This window comes from Mesoplodon bidens, assembly GCF_964165515.1.
Source record: "Mesoplodon bidens genome assembly, chromosome: 8".
Lineage (NCBI taxonomy): Eukaryota > Metazoa > Chordata > Mammalia > Artiodactyla > Ziphiidae > Mesoplodon > Mesoplodon bidens.
The window spans coordinates 11673818-11698877 of record NC_138165.1 but is presented as its reverse complement, the minus strand read 5'-3'; the positions used below and the strand labels follow the sequence as shown (position 1 = coordinate 11698877).

Sequence of the window (25060 nt, the reverse complement as noted above, 5' to 3'; positions counted from 1 at the left end):
ATTAGCACCACTCAAAATGAAGTACTTAGATATAAATCCAACAAAATATGTCCAAGAGCTAAATGAAGAAAACTGAAAAACTCTGATGAATAAAATCAAGGAAGGACCAAATAAATGGAACAATGGAACAATGTTCTTCTGGGAAGAACATTGGGAAGTCCCAGTTGTAGGGTTTTTGCCCACGTTCTTTATCAAGTTGAGGAACTTCCCCTCTATTCCTGAATTGTCGAGAGGTTTTTTTTAAAAAAATATTCATTTATTTATTTATTTTGGCTGTGCTGGGTCTTAGTTGTGGCAGGCAGGATCTTCATTGCAGCATGCGGACTCTTAGCTGTGGCATGCAGACTATTAGTTGCAGCATGTGGACTCTTAGTTTCGGCATGCGGACTCATAGTTGTGGCACCACATCTTAAGGCAGTCGTCTGCTGATGGTCACTTTGGTTGCTTCCATGTATGAACACTGGGGTGCATGTATCTTTTCATATTAGTGTTTTCATCCTACAGATATATGCCCAGAAGTGGGACTGCTGGATCATATGCTATTTCTATTTTTTTTAAGGAATTTGCGTACTGTTTTTCATAGAGGCTGCACTAATTTACATTCCCACCAACAGTGTAGGAGGGTTCCCTTTTCTCCACACCTTCTTCAGCATTTCATCAATTGATTTTTGAATGTTGAATCAGCCTTGCTTACCTAGAATGAATCCCACTTGATTGTGTTGCATTATTTTTTTTATACCTTGTTGGATTGGATTTTCAAATATTTTTGTAGATTTTTGCTTTTATGATCATGAGAGAGATTGGTCTGTAGTGTTGACTTAAAAAAATGCACAACGTGAGAGTTGCAAGTTAAGTTTTACTTGGGGCAAAATGAGGACTGCAGCCTGGGAGACAGTGTTTCAGATAACTCTGAGAAACTGCTCCTGAAGAGGCGGGGGGAGGAGCCAGGATATATAAGAGTTCTGCAACAGAGAGCAGGTAACAGGGAACATCAAAAGATTATTGTTAAATAAAGAAAACCAGATATCTCAAGTTAAGGAATTTAGCACTTTTCTGTGTATGGGAAGATGCAAGAGTCTGGGCTCACTGAAATCATTCCTTTGCTATGCACCTCAGCTATCTGGGGCCTGGATTTTCACATCCTGAGTTTCCTCAGGGCTCACCGCAGGGGGTGGCTGCAGTCTGATGGCTGCTACATGGCAGGTATTCTTTTCAGCCCTGAGTTTCCTCAGGGCTCAACGGCTGACGTTGGAGGGCTGCAATCATTGATGACTGTGACATCATTTGTTTATTGATATGGCAGGAAATATTCCATTTATAAATATCCCATTCCATATATACATATTCCATTTAACAGTAGTTTTCTTGTAATGTCTTTGTCTGGTTTTGGTATTAGGGTAATGCTGTCCTCATAGAGTGAGTTTGAAAGTGTTTCCTCGGCCTCAATTTTCTGAAAGAGATTGTAGAGAACTGTATGATTTTTTTTCCTTAAATATTCGGTAGAATTTGCAGTGAGCCCATTTGGGCCTGGTGCTTTTTGATTTGAAAGTTATTCATTATTGATTCAGTTTCTTTAATAGATATGGTCCTATTCAGATTGTTGGCCTTTGTTTTTACTGTTTTATCTCCAGCAGTTAGAAAAATACCTGGCACACATTAGGTGCTCAGTAAATTTAAAAAAAATAATTTAATGAGCATCCATTAATTTTAAATTAATACAATTGATAGATTTTTGGAATAAAAGTCCTCTTCATTTAAAAATTTTATTATAGATCATTAATCTAAAGTATCATGTAATAATGCTAAAAGAATCATTACAGAAGATTACAGTATCATATAACTAAGACATTTTTATTGCCCACAACTTTATTTTTTCTTCAAATCATAGAATTATAGCTAACAGAGCAAACATTGTCTAAACTGGAAAAAAGAGAAAACAGAAGAGATAAAATTTTGTTTTGGGGCAGCAAACAAGGAGAAACACTGTGAATTGACATTCAAAAAGAGAAGGGATGAGACCCCATATTTTAGGTCCTGGTGTTCTATTTGTCATTAATTCACCCTATGGGATAAAAATAATATCCTACTGTTGAGTATGCAGGTGACTTTTCTTTGAGGGTTTCAAAAAAATCAACAGAGAAATGGAAAGCAAAGTAGATAAGAATTCCTAGGAAGACAAGAGACATTTGGAATCTTTTAACCTTTCAACCAAGTGTTACCTTTGTTGTTACAGTTAAAAAGTTTTACATATTCAGGTTACACTCTTGAATTCTGTATCTAAGAGCAAGAAAACAAATACTGATGCATTGAAAAGCCAGCCATCTCTTCCAAGAGGTTGATTAGCTGCCTCAAGGCTCAGGCTGTCTTTTTCCAGCTCCAGGGGAAATTCTTAGAAGACTGTTATCTGCTAACCTTCAGACTGCTACAAACTGAAGGATTACTGGATTGATGGGCCCCTTTGTCTACTACTGATGAATGGATTCCACAATTTCCCGCCCTCTAAAAGCAGTTCTTTCTAATCTACCTTTTTCTGAGCTAGACAGGAATGGTAAGGATCATCTGACAAGACCTCTATTGGTCTGCAGTCTGGGTGTGTGACAGAATCAACAGTGGACACAATTCCCTGCATCCTCTCTTTCCTTTGAAATGTGCCCCAGTACTTTTATGCCACCTCAAGGCACCCTAAAGTTTTCCCCAATAGGGCTCATCCACCACTCAATATTCTAGGACTTTTAAACTTTCTTACTACACATCCAGACTTTTCTGCTTAATATTCTGTAATGTTTTCTAACTGAGCTGAACAACGAAATCACAGGAACTGATGGTCAAGAATGTCAAAGTATTGCTTCTCTCAGGTAACACAGCTGTCCGTATTCCTGCCAACACCAAATGCAACCAGGTAACGTCGCAATGATGGATAGTAAGTCTCTCCTGTCTTCTAATGTCCATCCCATCGCTGAACTCACCAACCGTTTCCTGCTGACTTGCCATTGGAAGAACAATTGCGTGCTTGGACTGACAAATGAGTGAGGGGTTAAGGACCAGCTTGACTGGCATCCTACCAGTTCTCCAGGAACTCTAAATCTGACCTATCACGGAAGTTGAGTGGAGTTGCTGGGTGAAGGATTTTGCATGTTTATCACCTCACCGTAGAGCACCTGGGCCACAGGTACGTCCCGTGGCAACTATGCTGCTGTCCGAAGATCAATTTTTCTGAGAAGTGACAGAAAAGTGCATGCTCAGGAGACCTAAAAGTCTATCTGCTCTGCAGCTGAAAACTTAGTTCGCCTTATGTGTACTATTTTTTTGTTTTGTTTCGTTTTTGTTTGATTTGATTTAGCTAAATAGAAGACAGCTTGAATTGACATGTTTCCAAAGAAGATAGACAAATGACCAATAAGCACGTGAAAGGATTCTCCAAATCATTAGTCATCAGGGAGATGCAAATCAAAACCATAATAGGGGGACTTCCCTGGTGGTGCAGTGGTTAAGAATCCACCTGCCAATGCAGGGGACACGGGTTCGAGCCCTGGTCCGGGAAGATCCCACATGCCGCGGAGCAACTAAGCCTGTGTGTCACAACTACTGAGCCTGTGCTCTCAAGCCCGCAAGCCACAACTACTGAGCCCACGTGTCACAACTACTGAAGCCTGTGTGCCTAGAGCCCGTGCTCCGCAACAAGAGAAGCCACCGCAGTGAGAAGCCCGCACACTGCAACGAGTAGCCCCCGCTCGCCACAGCTAGAGAAAGCCCGCGCACAGCAAAAAAGACCCAATGCAGCCAAAAAAAAAAAATTATTAAAAAAAGAAAACCATAATAGGTACCACTTTACACTCACTAGGATTCCTAAAATAAAAAATAGAGAAAATAACATCCTCTTGGTGAAGATATGGAGAAATTAGAACCCTCATACACTGCTGGTAGGAATTTAAAGTGGGGCAACCACTTTGGAAATTAGTCTGAGAGTTCCTCAAAAGTTTAAATATAGAGTTATGATATGACCCAGAAATTCTTCTCATTACTGTGTACTCAAAAGAATTGAAAACATAAGTCCACACAAAAATTTTTACATGAATGTGCATTAACACCATTATTCATAATAGCCCCAAAGTGGATACAACCAAAATATTCACCAACGAATGAATGGGTAAAAATATGTGGTGTATGCATGTAATCGAGTATTATTCAGCTATAAATAGGAATGAAATACTAATATATGAATGACCACTGAAGACCTATGCCAATTGAAAGAAGTCAGGCTCAAAAGAGCACATATTGTATGAGTCCCTTTATGTGAAAGGTCCAGAATAGGCAAATTGATAGAGCTAGAAAATAGATTAGTCATTGTCAAGGGCTGGAGGGAGAGAGGGATCTGAAGTGACTGCCAATAGGTATAATCTTTCCTTTGGGAATGATGAAAATTTTCTGATCTTAGATTGTGGAGACGGTTGTAAAATTCTCTGAATACATTAAAAACCACTGATTTGTGCTCTTTAAATGAGTGAATTGTATGGTATGTGAATTATGTTTCAATAAACCTGTTAAAAAATAAAAAAGAAGGAAGCACTTACTTAAATAGTCAATAGCTGAGGATGTTATTTTTTATCTTCAGCAAACCCATTAAAGACTTAAGGAGGTAAAGACAACCCACATGGTCTGTAGGGCCAGAGTCTACACCAAGAAGGAAGCCTTAGAAGTGTGGTAGCCGTTAAGAAAGTTGCACTTTTGAGGGGAGGCCCTGACCCTCTATGGGCCATGAACAGATACAGTCTCCCTGTGTCCTTTTAAGGCAAACCTGGAGCCAGTGAACTGTATTTCCATATCCACTGTATTTCCATTATGGTAGTTAGACCTCTGAATTCTCCAAATCAGGGACTGCGATCTTTCTGAATTTGGAACTACCTAGGGTGATCAACTTGTCCTGGTTTACCCAGAATTTACCAGTTTTAACACTGAAAGTCCCACGTCCCAGTAACCCACTCAGTGTCAGGAATATTGGGATGTTTAAATATTCTAGGATGAACAGATAGAGCAAATGGCCTATAGTGAGCAGCTATCTGTATTTATTCTTGTAAGCGAAAAGCTACAGTGGGCAGAGATTAGTACAATATCTTTTACTACAGAAAGTGGACTCACATCTTTTCCCCTGGGGTCTTAGGGCCCATTGCTGCTCTTATCCACCTTGGAAGAATGACTAGAGTTTAGAAATAATCCAAGACAGCAAACCATAATTCAGATTTAAAGCCATCAGAAAATACATCTCACTGGTGGGGTTCTGTCTCATTCACATATTAGAGCTATGCTGGTATGTCACAGCAAAATTTATATGATAAAAAGAATGGTTGCCAACAAACAGAAACCAAATAAATCACAAATTCTAACCTGAAATTAAAGTTACTGATAAAAGGTGTTCATTAATGAAGAAGGCTTTCAAGCATGTATGTGCTTCTCTGGCTAAAAATTTCATAGACGCTAACCGTAGCTCTCTGAAACATCCATTTAATAAAATTTATAAACTACACCTACACTGAAATCTAACCAATCAGAATAAGGATTATCATTTAATTCATCCAAACTAAACTACTTATAGTCTCCAGGGAAGAAATAACATTCATTCATAATCAGCTACTAACATTTAAGAAAACCTATGAGAAACATATGGAATGCAATGAGAAACATTAATGTTTTGAGTTTGGGGAACCTCAGAGGAAAAAAAAAGAACAGCCGTCTGAAAATAGGTCCTAAGTATACTTTTCCAGGAATTTCATTCAGGCTCCTACACAGTAAACAAAAAATTGTGAAGGAAATGAACAAATAGTAGAAAAGCTTTATGCAAAAGAAACAGTGAGCTGCACTAGCAAGAGTCATGATGTAGGCCTACCCTGGCAGTTCCTTAGCTTCTGTGTAGTTCATCCAAGTGATGTCTTAGGATCAGCTGAGGCAGATTGCTTGACAAAAATAAACTAATATGAAAACCTTTTCCCCTATATTCATGCAAGGAAGATAATGACTATTTAAGATGTAATGCCAGACTCTTCCTTTTCACATGATGACCTCGTGGTTTCTTAGCTGTTACACATAAAAAAGGCATTTGACCAAAAATGACTCAATTTGTTATATAGTTTATAAACTGTTAAAAGAAACATTCCTTCTTCCTTCCTTCCTCCCTATTATCTATCTATCTATCAATCAGCTATCATTAATCGCAATTATCCTGACTTTCTCTAAGAGTGTGTGTGTCTATGTGTGTGTTTTACAACTTGGTAGAGGCCAAAGGCATTTTGTTGGTTTGGAAGTCAAACACGTGTTTGTTACTCAACTGATAAATCCCACATGACAATCACAGGATGAGCTGGTTGTTTTTTCCAAGGTGTCATGACATCATACTTCTCCCCCTGCTTAAAACTGGTGTCCCGTCTCCTCAGCAATTCACTTCCTTGCCATGAACTTAAAGCTAAATTCCATACTTCTTCTATAACCAAACCCACAATGAAATCCCAGATTTAAATACATAGCTCTAAAACACCATTCATTTGGTAAATGAGGGAAGCAGCAGTTGAGGAAGGCAAATGGGGTAAAGCTTCTACAATGCCTGAGGCTGATATGCCTCTAATCAGGCCCAGAGCCCTTTCTTTATACTAAGCCAAAGTAATAGGACTGTCTCTTTTTATTTCACATTTCTCTATCCAGCTGTCCTTTGGTACTTTTTCTCCTTCAGAGGTGGTCTTAGAGCTCAAATCAACCTATTATCATCCAGATAGGGCTTTTTGGACCCAGCTTCCCACAATCCCAGAAACAGTGCAGGGTCCTGCTTTCCCTGAAGATAGACGGCCTTGCACACTATCTCCCAGGACAGCGCCCACAATGCATGAATTTAGTGTCTACAATACCGGTCATTTTCAAAACTAGGTGAAAGAAGGCCCTGTGAGTTTCTTTAGCTTTTGCCCTTGTGCTTTTAACTGGATCAACATTCCATTGTTTCAACTGTGGGTTTTTCCACCCTAGGAAGGGGAAGGATGGGAACTCTTCCCCTGGACGGGTGCCTTCCTGACTGGTCAGGGGAAGCAGGCACTGGGCATGCTCAGCTTAGCCCCTGTGCTTCATTGTTACTTCTCTGCCGGTAGATTCTCCTTAAGAATCTCTCATTCTGTTTCTCCCTGAGGTAAGCTTTCTATGTCAGGATCTGGCCTTGGAATGGGGAGCCTTGCAGTTGGGGATGGGGAGGGTCAATCTAGAGGGAAAGCTGTTAGGGAATCTGATTTTGGTTAATATCTACGCTCCATTCTCCAAACTGGCCCTTTGAGTATTTTGTTCTCCAACTGTCTGATTCTTGTGTCAACTTCTCAACAAGGTTTGAACTCAAAGGGTTGACAGGAAATTATCACTCGTTTTATAGAAACAAAGAACCACCCCCCACCCCAATCCCAGTGGCTAAAACAACAAAAAAAGGTTTATTTCTTGCTCACGTTACATGTTCACCGGGGCTCTGGTCATTGGCTTTGACTGCACACACCACACAGTGGGAGTTTAGGGTTTTAAAAAATGGGTTCAAATTTTAGCACCTCTGAGTAAAGGTTTATTAGAAAATAGAAGAAGAAGAAATGTTCAGATTTGAGTCCTGGGATATAATCACAAAGACTCCCAGAGCAGTGTTTTCAAATGTAACTCCTTCTATTGGGGAACCATGTTTATAATAAACAACAAAAAGAGGCATCATCTACTGAATAGGCCTTTTCATATCCCCCGATTTATTTTTGGGAATACTTAATTCAGAGCTTTTCTTTCAGGGTGTCGGCACTTTCCCTTTTCGGATATGAGTTATACTAGGCTGACCTCTATTATTTCTGGATTACATGCCAGCGATGGAAAATGAATTGAGTGCTTTGAGGAGGGAAAAAAAAATCATTACCAGAAAGATGAATAGACGGATTGTACTGGGTTCCTAAAAGGAGGGGCTCTGGAAAGATCACTGGTTTGATTTTTCCGGGAACCGTATCTTCTTGGATACTCTTCAGAATTGTGGCAAATTCCTCCAGCAGCAGGTAGGAGGTAGGTCTACTGATAACAGACTCTCTCTGGGCCCACTAACTTCAAAGAGAGCCCCTTCTTTGCTATGTGGCATTCAGATATAAAAACTGCTTTGAGGGGCTTCCCTGGTGGCGCAGTGGTTGAGAGTCCGCCTGCCGATGCAGGGGACACGGGTTCGTGCCCCGGTCTGGGAAGATCCCACATGCCGCGGAGCGGTTGGGCCCGTGAGCCATGGCCGTTGAGCCTGCGCGTCCGGAGCCTGTGCTCCGCAACGGGAGAGGCCACAACAGTGAGAGGCCCACGTACAGAAAAAAAAAAAAAAAAAAAAAAAAAAAAAAAAAAACTGCTTTGAGCTCTCAGATTTCAGGCATTTGGAAAAGAGTCAATAGTCAGCCAAGTTTACATATTTATTGCTTTTGCCATAGGATGGAGAGACCTTTTTTCGACAGATATGTATTGTTCCAACTCTGTGCCAGGTAGTGCTAGGTGCTGATGACACAATAATGAAAAAATCTGAAATTAACCCTACCTAATAGAGCTCTCAGTCTTGGAGGAAGGAGGTGATCCTAGCAGGTAAACAGCCTACAATTCAGTGTGAGAAATACCAAGATGAAGACACACAGGTTGCTATGGTAATCTGTTTTTTTTTTCGGCTGCCTTGGGTCTTCGTTGCTGCGTGCAGGCTTTCCCTAGTTGTGGCAAGCTGGGGCTACTCTTCATTGCAGTGCGCGGGCTTCTCATTGCAGTGCCTTCTCTTGATGCGGAGCACAGGCTCTAGGCATGTGGGCTTCGGTAGTTGTGGCACGCTGGCTCAGTAGCTGTGGCGCATGGGCTTCATTGCTCCACGGCATGTGGGATCTTCCCGGACCAGGGCTCGAACCCGTGACCCCGGCGTTGGCAGGAGGATTCTTAACCAGTGTGCCACCAGGGAAGTACTGCTATGGTAATCTTATAGTGGAGGAAATGAGGGAAGACTTCCTGAAAGAATCAACCTGAAATTGTGATCTCAGGAACAACAGAACTTAACCAGTAGATGAGAGAATGAGCAAAGGCCCTGAGGTTGGGAGAGAATATGGCATATTTGAAAGGACTGAGAATAGAAAGTACATGTGCAGGTGAAGGAGAGAAATATGTTTTTTTAGGGAACAATTGAATAGGAAAGGGATGTGGCAACACATGTCTACATAAATCCACTTCTTACCCCTTGGCAACCTTTATTCCATCTGCAGCCTTAATTCCCCCTTGCTGTGTACCATCATGTTCACTGGTTCTGGAGACTTATGGATTCTTTTTTCCTTCATGGTTCCATTATTAATACTGTGTTATCATTGTGTTGTGTCAAATTCATCTAGGAATAACCCTTCCAATTTCCTATGATATTCTTATACATAGTATACTGTTGCACAATAATCTATGTTTGGCCGGAAAGCAGTAGTGATTTTTATTTATTTTTTTATTCCTAATTTATATAAGAAACACAAAACTCAAAATTTCAAGCCAAAGAGTAAATATATTATGTGGTAGAAAACAAACATTTAGAGGACTGTGTCCCCAGTCTTCCTAAATCTGGCAAGATAGCAGCTCAAAGATTAGGAGGAAGCAATAAATATTAAACACCAGTGGAAGCAGTGGCCACCTAAAGACTCCCAGAGCATACAGTTGACCTTAACTAATAAGTCTTCTCCAGACCAAGCCCAGTTCCTGAAGTTCTTTATTGGCACTATCCCTATAAAGCTTTAATGAGCCCTACTACTTGCACTCTGATCTGGGAGGGAAAGGAAAGGAAAGGAAGGGAAGTAGAAAGATGGGTGTCATCCATGTGCACAAGGACCCTGGAGCATGAGAAGGGTGGCTTCACCCACCTACCCAACCAGCCGGTAGTGTAAGGTGGGTGTCCAACTCACAGCCCAGGCTGCGGGGCTGACCTGTATGAAAAGAGGTATTACCTGAAGGCTGCTGGTTGGCCCCAGTTGCTCTGAGCCTAAAGTACACTTCTTAAGCCACCACTCTCTAAGTGGAGAAGTCAAATAAAGTCACTAACACCTCTGTGATGATTAGTTTCCCAGACTGACTGGCAGCTCAGCAAAGGACATAAGGGGAGGGGAACCAGCCTAGCAGGGAAGCAGGCCAAGTTGTACTGGGAATGTGGTAGGTCACCCTAAACACAGCAGAGGAACTGGGCGGCAAAAGGGATTTAAACACCTTCCTGGAACCTCCCACCCCTCCTGGTCACATTAATGACCTCCCGTGTGAAAATGGTTCACACGTCCTGAATACGCATGAAGTCTCATTAATCCTCGTACTAGACGCATTATAGGCATTATGTCATTTAATCTTATGCCCAGTTCAGTAAGTCCCTTTAGCACCTATAATTAAGAAACCTGAGGCCAGAGAAGTTTAGTTACTTACTTAAGGTCGCACAACTGATACATTTCAGAGTTGGGATTCAAATTCAAGACGCTCACACCAGAACCCTTTCAACCAGGAAGTACTTTATGCAGCCTTCTCAGGATAGTTTCTTCCTCAGTGGAGGGATAATTCGAACCACCGGCCCATTTTGCTCCATAACAAGTGGCTTTTTCTAGGGTTATTTGGGATGAAGTCTAGGACAAATGTGTAAAATAAGTAGGTTATGAAAGGGAAAATATACAAATACTACAAATAATATATGCTGGAGAGGGTGTGGAGAAAGGGGAACCCTCTTACACTGTTGGTGGGAATGTAAGTTGATGCAGCCACTATAGAGATTCCTTTAAAAACTAATCATAGAGTTACCATATGATCCAGCAATCCCACTCCTGGGCAGATAACCGGAGAAAACTCTAATTCAAAAAGATAAATGCATGCCAATAGTCATTGCAGTACTATTTACAATAGCCAAGACATGGAAGCAACCTAAGTGTCCATCAACAGATGAATGGATAAAGAAGATGTGGTAGGGCTTCCTGGTGGCGCAGTTGTTGAGAGTCCACCTGCCAATGCAGGGGACGTGGGTTCGTGCCCCGGTCCAGGAAGATCCCACATGCCGCAGAGCGGCTGGGCCCGTGAGCCATGGCCGCTGGATGTGGTACATATATGCAATGGAATATTACTCAGCCATAAATAGGAATGAAACAGAGACTTCCCTGGTGGTCCAGTGGTTAAGATTCCATGCTCCCAATGCAGGAGGCCTGGATTTGATTCCTGTTCAGGGAACTAGATCCCGCATGCTGCAACTAAGAGCCCGCATGCTGCAACTAAGAGCCCACATGCTGCAACTAAAGGTCCCGCATGCCGCAACTAAGACCCAGCGCAGCCAAAATAAATAAATAAACAAACAAATAAATAAACAAATAAATAAATATTACAAATTAAAAAAATAAAAGGAAAGGAATCTTAAAAAAAAAAGAATGAAATAATGACATTTGCAGAAACATGGATGGACCTAGAGAGTATCATACTAAGTGAAGTAAGTCAGACAGAGAAAGACAAATATCATATGATATCACTTCTACATGGAATCTAAATAATAATACAAATGAATCTATATACAAAACAGAAACAGAGTCACAGACATAGAAAACAAATTTATGGTTACCAAAGGGGAGAGGAAGGGGGGAGGGATAAATTAGGAGTATGGGATTAACAGATACACATTACTATGTATAAAATAGATAAGCAACGAGGATTTACTGTGTAACACAGGAACTATATCCAATATCTTGTAATAACCTATAATGGAAAATAATCTGAAAAAAATCATACATATGTAACTGAATCACTTTGCTGTACACCTGAAACTAACACAATATTGTAAATCAACTATGCTTCCATTAAAAAATAAATACATAGGATTAAAAAAAGAAAAAGAATGCTAGGTAGGATTTTTGCTCTATCTACATCTCCAAGAAAAGAGCTAACTTTTGACTGCTTAGGTAGGAAGTGGGGAGAACGTGTAATAGCTTCTATCAGCAAATACTTGTTTAGTGTCACCACCAGGAACAAAGGTGACCTCTGGTATTTCATGCCTTGTCTTCAAGAAGGCCCGTTTGACTTGATCTTCCTCTCTACCTTGGAGAGTCGTGAAGCTGCTAAGCCACTGTGGGAAAAGCAACTGGTGCTGCCATTGCTTTTCTAGATCTGACACTGCCCTAGAATCCGTGGTTCTTCACTTCTGTTATCTTCATGCCAGCACCTGGGGTGTGTTGTAACGATGAACTGTAAAACGGTGTTACTGGGTATGTCGTGACCATCCACCAATGTCTACTAGGCTGGCACATTCACATGGGAGGGAAAGTACTGTGTGTAGCCACTGTGTTCTGGTAATGATGAGATTCTGGAATTACTTCCTGACTTTTTCTGAGAGAATCATGGAGAGGGTTAAGGTTACCATGTTGAAAAGGACAATGTGACTACAATTTCAAACCACCAGCAAAACCTTGTTGACTCTTGGTACAGAATCAAAATGTAAATGCTAAAAGTATGAACTCTACCTTGGAGCTATGCTCTTGCAAGAATCCCCACATTTTGGGGGGTGTGTGTGTGTGTGTGTGTTTTAACCTAAAACATTTTTATTTTATAAATTATCATATAGTTATTTTGATATTTTCTTTTGAGGTAAGGTGCTATGTATGTTACCACATGTATAGATTCACGCAGCTACCCTCCATGAGCAAGGTACAGAACAATCCCGTCATCCACCCTCTAAAAAAGACTCTCTCCTACCATCCCTTTACAGTCACTCACTCCTAGTCGCTGAAAACCACTGATCTGTCTTCCTTTTTACAGTTTTGTCTCTGAGAAAGCCATATAAATGGAATCTTACAGCATGGAACCTCTTGAGACAAGTTGTTTTCAATTAGCACAATGCCTTGATGATTCATCCAACTTGTGTGTGTATCAGTAATTCCTTACTTTCTATTGCTGAGCAGTATTCCATGGTATGAATGTGTCCTCATCATTAACTTCTTAAAAATTCATTATATTTTTAATTGAAGTTTAATTCATATACAATAAAATCAACCCCTTTACCTTAGTTTTGCAAAAAAAAGAAGAAATGGGTCATGTGAAAATCCTCACTCCATAAAAAGATAAGCTTTAAACTGGAAACAGATTTTTGGACACACCATGTTTATCTGACTTTCTCCTGTAGACTGTTTCTATATTTGGAGAATTGTTCAGTACAGTTCTCTTTCCATCTGCTTGCACTCACTCTGTTGACAAATGTTCACTCCTTCCAACTGATTTCAGATTGGCTCTCCAACATTCTGCATTGTCTCCATATTCTTTAGTTTTGGGTTTTTTTTCATAGGTAATACCTGTATACTGCCCCAAACACAAAAAACACAAAATGGTATGTACCAAGGTAAATAAGTCTCACCCACCCTATGTCTCCTGGTAACTCAGTCTCCTCTCTGGAGCTCATAGTTTTCCTAATTCTATGCATTTACAAATACATACATAAATGACTGTATTAAAAAGTATGTATATAGACATATGTAAGTATACAAATATATGTACATGTACATATAAAATACAAATAGTTGCATATAAAATCAATGTATATACTTGCATACATACATACATTTTCCCCCCACACAAATGGGGACACATTCTGCCCAATGTTCTATACTTTGCCTTATTCTCTTAACTTCCCTTCTCTTGGAATTCCTTCCAGAAAAGTATATTTAAAGCAGTCTATTAAGTCCATTTTACTCTACTGTATGAGTATATCATAATTTATTTAAGCATCCCATTACTGATGGTCCAGTGAGTTTCTAAACTTTGCTCATACAATTAATATACCATTTCATTTGTATCATTTCATTTTACTCCAATAGAAGCATCTATGCAGGATAATTTCTTAGAAGTGGAATTTCTGGGTCAAGGGGTGTGTGCATTTCTGTTTTTGAAAGGTGGGGCTAAAGTATCCTTCAGGGAAGTCATATCAATTTACATCCTATTAGCGATGGATCACAGTGTTTCTACATTATCTACATTTATTTAGTAACTAATTATTTTAATAATTAGTTCCACCAGGGAAGCCCCTACCTTTTCTTTAAAACAAAGAACCAACTGAAAATAGCTCAAAGAAAAATACAAGGAAAAACCTTCTAGCCATAAAAAAGAATGAGCAAAATAAAATTTAAAAATACAGTTAGTGGGGCTTCCCTGGTGGTGCAGTAGTTGAGAGTCCGCCTGCCGATGCAGGGGACACGGGTTCTTGCCCGGGTCCGGGAAGATCCCACATGCTGCCGAGCAGCTGGGCCCTTGAGCCATGGCCGCTGAGCCTGTGCGTCCGGAGCCTGTGCTCTGCAACAGGAGAGGCCACAACAGTGAGAGGCCCGCGTACCGCAAAAAAAAAAAAAAAAAAAAAAATACAGTTTGTAAGAATACCTACCATTTGGAGTCGGGGTGGGGGAAGAGGAGAGAAATAGGTGAGGGAGATTGAGGTACAAACCTCCAGTTACAAAATAAGTGAGTGGATATGAAATGCACAGTGTAGGGAATATAGTCAGTAATTATGTAATATCTTTGTATGTGACAGATGGTAATTACACTTATTGTGGTGACCAGTTTGAAATTTAAGAAATACTGAATCCCTACGCTGTGCACTAACATAGTGTTGTAGGTCAATTTTACTTCAAAAACAAACAAACAAACTCATAGAAAAAGAAATCAGATTGTGGTTACCAGAGGTGGGGGGCAGGGCTGGAAAGGGGAACTGGATGAAGGCAGTCAAAAGGTACAAACTTCCAGTTAGAAGATAAATCAGTACTAGGGAGGTAATCACAACTAACACTGCTGTATGTTATGTATATGAAAGTTAAGAGAATTAACCCTAAGAGTTCTCATCACAAGGAAAAAATGTTTTTCTATTCTTTAATTTTGTATCTATAGGAGATGATGGGTGCTCACTAAATTTACCGTGGTCATCATTTCATGATGTATGTAAGTCAAAACATTATGCTGTACACCTTAAACTTACACATTACTGTATGTCAATCATATCTCAGTAAAACTGGAAGAAAAAAGGAAGAATACCTGCCATTTTTTGCTTGTTTGTTCAACTACTTACCATTTTTGGAGCACTTACTACATGCCAGATATTGAGTTAAGCACTTTGCCTAGGGGTAAGAGCTAACAGTTACTGGATGCTGAATTTGTGCCAAGTGAAGTGCAAAATGCTTTATATGCATTATCTCCTGTATTCCTCATCATAACCCTTCACTATTCTCCATGGAATGCATGAGTAACCTGCAGTACAGAGAGGCAGAATGGTTTGCCTCAGGTCACAGAAATTAGCTCTCTTCCTATTCCTTTCCTTCCCTTCTCTTCTTTTCAAGTTACAAAAGTTATACATGCTCATTAAAATAATCCGGGGGGGTGGTAAAGTAAAAGTGGAGTGCCTGCCCCATGCCAGAGGGAACCTCTATTAACAACTGGGGGGGAATTCCCTGGCGGTCCAGTGGTTAGGGCTCCGTGCTCCCAATGCAGGGGGGCACGGGTTTGAACCCTGGTTGGGGAACTAAGATCCTGTATGGCGCATAGGGTGGCGAAAAACAAAAAAAAAACCAGACCATTTTCTATAAGAACCAAGACTTGAATCCCACCTTTTCTGACTCCAAAGCCCTTATTCCTAATGACTATTCAATACGCAAATAGCAAATTATATAATTATATATATTCTATAAAATAAAATGGCTCTTAAAACTCTTATCAACTGGATTATTGTCGAAAAGCAGGAAAAGCTAAACCATATTAAGTACCATCTCTGATACAGGGAGCCTTTTTATCCACAGCATAAAGAAGACTAAATTAACTAATTAATTAAAACGAAAACAGATTTTGACAAATGACAGCCTGCAAGAACCTTTTGTGAACTTGCTACTTAGCCAAGCGTTGACTATAAAAATAGAAATAATAAGGCATGTGACCAAAGAGGAGGAACAAAAGCAGCTCAAACCAAAAGCAGTCCTGTTGTGCAATTTGCTGTAGAAGGAGCTTGGAGTCATTGGTTCCAGCAAAATTCTTGCAGCTTCAGGTTATCTAGTATTGGCTGTACGGTATCCTGGTGAGGTTATAATGTGAACCGTAACTTGGGCATGTTCCACCCTACCTAAGATCAAGAAGAATAGCAAAGTATCAGTGGTAATGGCACTGGGAAATAAGAACACATTTCTTCAGGTCATAGAAGGATCCAATTTAAAACAATTGTCTTTGCATGTTAGGGGATGCCCCACTCTTCATAATCTGGGAAACTGGTCAGTAAGGAGAACACAGCAGTTTCACTGAGGTAAGACTCCCTCTGCCTTCTTTCTACTTCCACATGGCAAATAGAATCCACTGTGACTCAGACTAAAAAGGCCTCTTTGGTAATATTTTACTTAGAAAAATTTCATCTTTAATTTCCTTTTCTTGTATTGTCCTTGCCCCATCTTGGTGTCAAGGTAATTATATCTTTATAAAATAAAGTTCATGGCTTTCTTTCTCTTCCTCTTTCTCCTTGTAAATCGCTAAAAACTTCGGATGATCATTTCTTTAAAGGGCTGTTAAAATACACCGTAAAATTGTCCGCACCTTCTCTTTTTTGTAAGTGGAGAGAGGAGTACTGGGAGAGTCCTGACTACTTTCCATTTCTTTGTTGGGTATTGTTTCATTCATTCTTTGGGGCAATTTTGTTAATTTTTGTTTTCTAGAAAAATACACTTTTTTTCTAATTTTTATTTTTTTAAATAATTAGCTCCTGGTAGGTACTCAGTAAATGCTAGTTCTCTTAACTTTTTTTTTTAAGATGTTGGGGTAGGAGTTTATTAATTAATTTATTTATTTTTGCTGTGTTGGGTCTTTGTTTCTGTGCGAGGGCTTTCTCCAGCTGTGGCAAGCGGGGGCCACTCTTCATCGCGGTACGCAGGCCTCTCACTGTCGCGGCCTCTCTTGTTGCGGAGCACAGGCTCCGGACGCGCAGGCTCAGTAGTTGTGGCTCACAGGCCTAGTTGCTCCGCGGCATGTGGGATCCTCCCAGACCAGGGCTCGAACCTGTGTCCGTTGCATTAGCAGGCAGACTCTCAACAACTGCGCCACCAGGGAAGCCCCACACTTTCTTTTGGCTTCCAATTTATTGGCAAAAAGTTCCTTATACTATTCATTTATAATTTTAAAAAATCTCTGCTATTTCTCTAATTACGTCCCCTTCTTTGCTCACATCTGTCTCTCTCTTATATTTTCATTCTCTGTGGGTTTCTTTGTCAATATTTTAAGAAATCTATTTTATAAGGCTTTTCAAAGAACCAGCTTTTGGTGTTGATAATCTTTGTTTGTTCTTTGGGGGATTTGTTCTTTATTTTCTAACTTGTTGAGTTGAATATTGAATGCTTAATGCTTAACATTTTCATAATGCCACTTTAGCTGCAGGCTGGCAGTAGAAGACTTCCTGCGTTTGAGTCTAGGCTCTGTCACTTACTAGCTATATGATCCTGGGCAAGTTATTTCACAGCTCTGTGCTTCAGTTTCTCCTTCTTTTTGTTCAAATCCATGATTCGTTATGATTAATGTTTTTTTTTTTTTTTTTTGCAGTACGCGGGCCTCTCACTGTTGTGGCCTCTCCCGTTGCGGAGCACAGGGTCCAGACGCGCAGGCTCAGCGGCCATGGCCCACGGGCCCAGCCGCTCCGCGGCATGCGGGACCCTTCCGGTCTGGGGCACGAACCCGTGTCCCCCGCATCGGCAGGCGGACTCTCAACCACTGTGCCACCAGGGAAGCCCATGATTAATGTTTTAAATACGTGACCTATCATTATCTGATAGATATGTGTTTAATTCTCCCAGTTTGGAGATTAACATATTTCAAGGCTGTGTTTTTTGGGGGGGAGGGGGTACATGCAAGTTCATGATGATTCTATCTTCCTGGTGGACGATTCCCTTTACCATCATGTGTATCCTTCTTTGTTCTCAATCATGCTTTTTGAATTAAATGATATTTTTGCAAATATTAATATTCTTATATCAGATTTCTTTTGTTTCGAGGAGATGTTGACAGGTTTGTATTTTTCTATATCTTTATTGTCAAAGACACCCACCTAGTGAATGGCAAAGCCAGGTTTATTCCTAGACCACCTTATCCCCAGACCAGTGTTCTTTCTTCCCGACCATGACACATCCTAGGTCTACCTTCTTCCATGATTCAGCTCAAGTCACTCTTCAGTGTGAGCCCTCTCCCAACAACTCAGCCTGCAGTGGTTACTTCCTCCTTTGAATGAATGCTCAATGCTTGCAGGACTTACTCGGTCCTGAAAATGTGCCATCCTAGTGTTGTGTGTACATCTATCCTGGAAGTTCCTTTAAAGCTACAGTAGGGGTTTGTTAACCAAAATTTCCAAAGTGGAGACCCGATTGAAATAAAAAGGTGCTAATTTGGGGTTCGTTAGGACTGCAACCTGGGAGACACAGATTCAAGAAGCACCTGAATTGTGTTCTGCCAGACTACAAAATGCGGGAGGCTTACAAAGGTAAAAACTGAAGGTTACTGCTAGTTACATGAATTGTTTATCAAGAATTATAATTGGAGCTGGCAAGAAGTAAGGGTGCTTGTTAAGGAAGGGTTGGTTGGGGTCTGAAAGGGTTGCGTAATTACAAGGGGAGACCTTGAGACCATAAGGTTGCAGCTGGCAAGTGTTGTTCTGAATACAGCTGGTCGTGTCTTTGGGTCTGGTACATTTCAAAGAAAGTTCAAGTTCTCATCGGTGCAGAGATGTGCCTGAGACCAGATCCTCAATGGCCTCCTGACTCCATTTTTGTTTGCCTGAACTGTGGTTAATCCACTATAATTTCAATTTGTCATCAAGATTATATCTCTTCTGCTGGTGACTCCAGACTTACTTTACTAAGGAGGCTTAAAGATGCAATCTGGTCAGGCAGAGAGTGCCTAGGGGACGTGACTTGAACCTGAATTTTCATAGCAGGCACACTATTTTCATTTTATTGGGAGGTGGGTGTTATAGAGTTTGGGAAGAGGTTAGCTATAGCCTCACATGCCACCCTGTCAGCCACCACTGTCCTCTGCTTCTCTGCCTATGATGACGATTTCCAACAAAGCTACCTGCTCTTCAAAACTGCCATAATTTCAGATCCCACTCCAGAGCCACAGAGCTAGAATCTCCTGGGTGGAGTCTGAGAATCTAGTATTTAAGAGTCTCTGCTGGGAAATTCAAGTTGAAGGTACCTGAGCACCTTCTTGGCAGGCAGTCACTTCTTGTAAATACAGGGTGTGCATCAAATCTGGAAACTTAAGCAAACACATAATACCCTGCTTTAATTGATATTGTATAGTACGATACACAATAAAGTGATATTTCTGTTTCCCAACGTCTATTGCTACGGTTAAATTAATTAAACACGAAGGCCATTAGACTGATGTGGCTTTAATACCTTAGTAGCCTATGTAAGCAAACCAAAACCTAAGCCTGAAATGCATGCAGGTGAATAAATCAAAAACCTAAGGACAACCTATCACAAATAGCCAACTAGGCTTTCCTAAACAAGGCAACTGCTTAAAGCTATAGCCAATCAAATTGTTTCCTTACTTTCTTTCCGCCTTTTCTCTACAAAAGTCTTTCCCTTAGCTCCTGGGTGTGAAGTGCTTCTTAACCACTTCCGGTTTGGTGCTGCCCGATTCCAGTGGATTTTTGCTCAGATAAACTTTTTAAATTTTTAGTATGTCTCAGTTTATCTTTTAACACTTTTAATAGCTTAGTGTAAGATATGCTCTAGTAAATTAATTTAGTAAACTTTTATTTTCTTTTATTCATTGTGAAGGATACAAAAGAGGAATGTAACTAGGTACTATGCCTAGGGTCCACAGTACTTTTAGAGGTCCATGAAAATGTTTTAGTTTCTTTTAGAATCAGAAGGGAAAATAAAGGAATATAATCTTCCCTGGATATTAGTCTTTATACTCACATGGCTGTAAAATATAATTTATGATTTATTTTTATGCAGTAAGCATCCCATGAGGGCAAAAGTGCCTTGGGCCTCAGAAAGTTATAATGCAGCCCTCGCTATAACCATTCCCACTTAACAGATAAAGAAACTGAGGCGCAATCAAGTTGAGAAATAAAACATGCCGCAGAGCCAGGAAATGGCAGAGGTAATTTTGGATATAGGTCTGGGGGACTCCACTGATGACCCTTTTGACCCTTTTAACTACCACATTATACACTATACAACATTATGTAGCAAGAAGCTCATACCAAGCTGGGAAAACAAGTTTGTCGTACACTAACCAATTAGAAAATACTTCAAGGAAAGAATAGAATTAACCCTAAATTCAGGGACAGATCCAGATTATGTAGGACCTCAGGCTTTTACAACTTGGAAGATCCTCTTTCAGGAAAAAATACTAGAGTATAAATAAAAATTAGGTACACAGTCTTGGAGGGGCCTGTTAAAGGAAGGGGGCCTTCAAGGGTAAGCCTCATTAGCTTCATGGAAAATCCATCTCACCTAAATGTCCTTGGACCTAAAGAAGGCCAGAGCTTCAGGAAGGATTCAGCGTCACCAGGGATATCAAGAGGGGTTTTTAGGAGGAAATGGGTCTTTGAAGTGTGGCTGTGACTGGGCACCCTGAGTGTAAAGGCAGGGGGGCCAGTGTGAGCACAGTCTGTTCAGGAGAGGGTGGAGAAAGCCACCTGCCCGAAACCCACAGTGATGCTGCCCAGAGGGGAACCACTGGGTTTGCTGAGGAAGGCAGTGCCTATTTGAAAAACCAGGAAGGAAGGGATGCTGGGAATCTTTGTTCCTCACTCTTAAGTCATTATGCAGTTAAAGGCATCAAGACGATGAGGACTCTGGTGCCGTGGGCAGGACCCTCGGGAGGGGTGGAAACAGGCAAAGAGATCTCATTGAAGGGCTAGTCTGGGTATGTTTTAATGAGTGCCTTATAAATTATGGGTGTCAGAGAGGAGGGAGGAGTAAAATAAGACAAAGAAAAAGAGGAAGAATGAAAAAGCATCAATGCAGTATTAATAGATGTGAGAACTAGAGGGGAGTCAGAGATAAGTTTTATATTCTGAGCCTGGCTAATTGAAGGAATAGCTGTGGGACTGCCAGAAATATAGGGGTTGGTTAGGTTTGGTTCTAGAGAAGTTAAACCCAACAACAACAAAAAGTTGAAACAATTGGGCTTTGTGCATCCCCAGAGGAAGCTGCGTCCTGGGACAGAGAGATATCCTGACCAGAGCTTGACTAGGCTCTGCTGGTATATTAGCCTTTGCAGTCTTTTCCACATACCAACTCCCCATTGGGTCAACACATTCTTTCTCAATTATGTTAACCTCATTAAGAACCCTGCAGTCAGGTCCTGCTTTTCTAGCTAAGAAGCATTTTGGTTTTAAGGTGGTGTTTGTTGAACACTATTATGAGATTAGCTATAATTTAACTCTCACAGTTTCAGCCTATCCTGCTGCCTTTCTCTAGGTGAGCAGTCAAGACTAGTCACATGAAAATAGAAAGCAGAGTATGGATTTGAGAGGGCATTACAGAGCTATAAAACATAGGGATATGGGGCTTCCCTGGTGGCGCAGTGGTTGAGAGTCCGCCTGCCGATGCAGGGGACATGGGTTCGTGCCTCGGTCCGGGAAGATCCCACATGCCGCGGAGTAGCTAGGCCCGTGAGCCATGGCTGCTGGGCCTGCGCATCCGGAGTCTGTGCTCCGCAACGGGAGAGGCCACAACAGTGAGAGGCCCGCGTACCACACACACACACACAAAAATAGGGATATGGAATTAGAGAGAGGGTGGAGTCTTTTGATGATTCAAAATGTATTGACTGCATACTCGTTACATGTCAGGCTCTGTGCTTGGAACAAAAGCCATTACTATGAAAGAGATGTGGTCTCTGCCTTGTAGGTGTCTGAGCTTTCAAGAATGGGTACTTGGGAAGGTGACAGGGTCACAGAGGATTAAGAACAGCAGATTCTAGAGGCTGGGCAGCAGGATGATGAATTTAGGTTTAGCCATGTCAAATTTGGTGTTCTGAAAAATGTGTAGTGTGTCCAATACACAATTGTAAACATGGGAATGGTGTTCAGAAGAGAAGGCAAGGCAAGAGATACAAATTTTAGGATACAGAAACCAGCATAAAGTTAATGCCTGGGGCAGGCATGGATGATGAAAGTATTGTTTCCAAGGCCAATAGGACAGTATCAGTGGAAGTTTTTAACAGAGCTATGGATGCTTCAATGTCAAAGAATTATACAGAATTGGTAAAAGAAAGGAAAAGTGTTAAAACAAATAGAGTGGTGGATATAGCACAAACAAGTCAGCCAAACTTGGGGAAGGGTCAACATCAGACCTTGCTTTTTGAGATATAAATTTTCCTGTAAGTAATACTTTACCGACATCCCAAAATGTTGGTATGTAGTTTAATTGCTCACTTTTTAAAAAAAATTTTATTTATTATTTTTGGCTGCGTTGGGTCTTCGTTGCTGCACGCAGGCTTTCTCTAGTTGCGGCAAGCGGGGTGGGGGGCTACTCTTTGTTGTGGTGCATGGGCTTCTCATTTTGGTGGCTTCTCTTGTTGCGGGAGCACAGGCTCTAGGTGGACAGGCTTCAGTAGTTGTAGCACGTGGGCCCTAGAGCACACGGGCTTCAGTAGTTGTGGTGCGTGGGCTCAGTAGTTGTGGCACGCAGGCTCTAGGGCGCACGGGTTTCAGTAGTTGTGGCGCACGGGCTTACTTGCTCCACGGCATGTGGGATCTTCCCAGACCAGGGATCGAACCCGTGTCCCCTGCACTGGCAGGCATATTCTTAATCACTGCGCCACCAGGGAAGTCCCTGTGTAATTGCTCATTTCTAAATATTAACTCATGAATTATTTAGATGTGATTTCTAAATATATGGGGTTATACTGGTCATGATAGATAGATGGATGGATATAGATATATAGATTTGACTGGAGAGGAATTTAATACAGAGAATTGATTTCGTGGTGGCCGTGGATTGAGAAGCCAACCGGGGACACCGAGGCAATCCAGAGATTATCAACAGCAGAAAGTCATTACCACTTCCAGGTCTGCAAGGGCAACAGAAGGAGGTGGCTTTACCCAAGCTTAAAGCTGGACCCACCTGAAATGAGTTAGAGCCAAAGTGGGGACTGCCCAACAGAAGCTGGGAGCCAAGAGAGGCAATCCATAGGAAGCAGGAAACATCCTGCCTTTCCCCTTTCTGTCTCCTACTCTAAGGTCAGTGCTGCCAGTGTCTCCCATTGTCAGAGCCCAAGGGAGCCTGGGAATTGTAGTTCCCTAGAGCACAGGGGAAATCAGTGCAGAGAAGATGATTATCTTTTTGTTACTAATTTGAAGTTTATTACATTGTGATCAAAGACTGTAGTCTAGGGCTTCCCTGGTGGCGCAGTGGTTGAGAGTCCGCCTGCCAATGCAGGGGACACGGGTTCGTGCCCCGGTCTGGGAAGATCCCACATGCCACGGAGCGGCTGGGCCCGTGAGCTATGGCCGCTGAGCCTGCATGTCTGAAGCCTGTGCTCCGCAACGGGAGAGGCCACAACAGTGGGGGGCCTGCGTACCGCAAAAAAAAAAAAAAAAAGATGGTAGTCTATTTGATAATCCTTACTTGGTATTTACTGAAACTCATCTTATGGCCTAGGACATAGTCAGGTTTTGTAAATGTTCCAAGCGTTGTTGAAAAGAATGTGTCTTCTCTTATCTTGTGTGTGGGCAGTATCCCACAAATGTCCATCAGACTTTGTTCGTTAGTTGTGTTGTCCACACAATAAAGATACATCTTTATCCATACTGTTTTGATGACATGAAGTCAGTTTTTGAAAGAAGTTTGTTAAAGATCTCTCATTATGTTTATGGATTTATCATATTCAGGTGCCGGCTATATGAAACATAGTCTATAAGGAACATGAATGGAAATAGTTGGAAGGCTGGTACACTGGTTCAGGTGAGAAACAACAGTAGCCTGGCCTCAGATGGTAAGAATGTAGAGAAAAAAGGAAAGAGAGACGTTAATGCCGATTCCTAGGTTTCTGGCTTGGGTAACTGGATGAATGGCAGTACGGTTCACATATATGGATGGCCACTGACCAGGGATTTTATCTTGAGCAAATTACACAAATTCTCTGGCCTCAGTTTTCTTCTTTATAAAAATGGGTATAATAATCGATGGTATTTCATAGGGTTATTGTGACAGTGAAAAGAGTTAATATATGTAGAGTACTTAGCACCATAGCTAAATAACGCTTCTATATAAGCTTTTATTATTACCAACTAGCATATGGTTAAAGGAGTGAAGGTTTGGGTTTGAGGTGGGAAATCAAGATTTCCTACTGAGGCTCATTATGTTTGAGTTGTTTTGGAATTTATCTTTCAATAAACAGGGTGTGAATGATCTCAGTAAACACTGCTTAGGGATGAAAGAGGATGGAAGTGTGAAAAGACCACTGGAAGGTCCAAGGCAACCTACGAGAGGTAGCAGAATCAAGAGAAGATTGTCTTAAGGAAGAGAGAGTGGATAATGGTTTCAGGAGAGAATAAGGAGTTATTTCAGGGGGAGATGGAATAACTGAACAACTGCCTACATGTACATTCTGTTTATTTTTGTTTTCCAGTGTTTCAGTGTGTTGTTGTCTGGCTTGGTTTTAGGGAAGGAAGCCAGTCATCCCCAAAAGGCTGCCGAAGAGCAGAACTCTGGAAAAAATGACTGCAATTAATAGAGCAATCTTAACTTACCTTGTGTGTGATTTATCATAAGATTAGTAAACAGATTACTCCAGTGACAGGTTGTCGAGAAGCCTGTATTAAACTTGTGGTGCAACAGGAAAAAGTGATTAACACAGCAAAGATTCATGAACACGTATGTTTCCGGCTTTGAGCTACTGTGCAGAATGAAAATGGAAATTATGAATTCTGTAGTATGCACTGCCTGGGCAGATTTTCGTGTGAGATTATGCATGACCACACCTCTCCCACAAGTCTGCACAGGCTTAGGAATTTTCTTATTAAGGTTGTTATACAATCTGCATTTTAGCAAGG

The 25060-nt window shown here is 41.1% G+C and overlaps 1 protein-coding gene across 5 annotated transcripts in view; it reads right to left on the bottom strand.

Moving 5' to 3' along the window:
- The window catches only part of LOC308621565 (uncharacterized protein), a 111934-nt gene that overhangs the window by 43452 nt on the left and 43422 nt on the right, over positions 1-25060 (bottom strand). Inside the window, exons 4-5 of one of the 5 annotated variants that reach the window (XR_014016481.1) lie at positions 10438-10631; positions 471-1450 (exon numbers count right to left, since the gene is read on the bottom strand). The exons of 2 other annotated variants lie outside the window; for them this stretch is intronic. The gene's annotated coding sequence lies outside the window, so the exon portion shown is untranslated. Of the gene's footprint in view, positions 1-470; positions 1451-10437; positions 10632-15946; positions 16127-25060 lie in introns of those variants that run through there. 2 more of the 5 variants (XR_014016479.1, XR_014016482.1) reach the window with 2 other exon arrangements.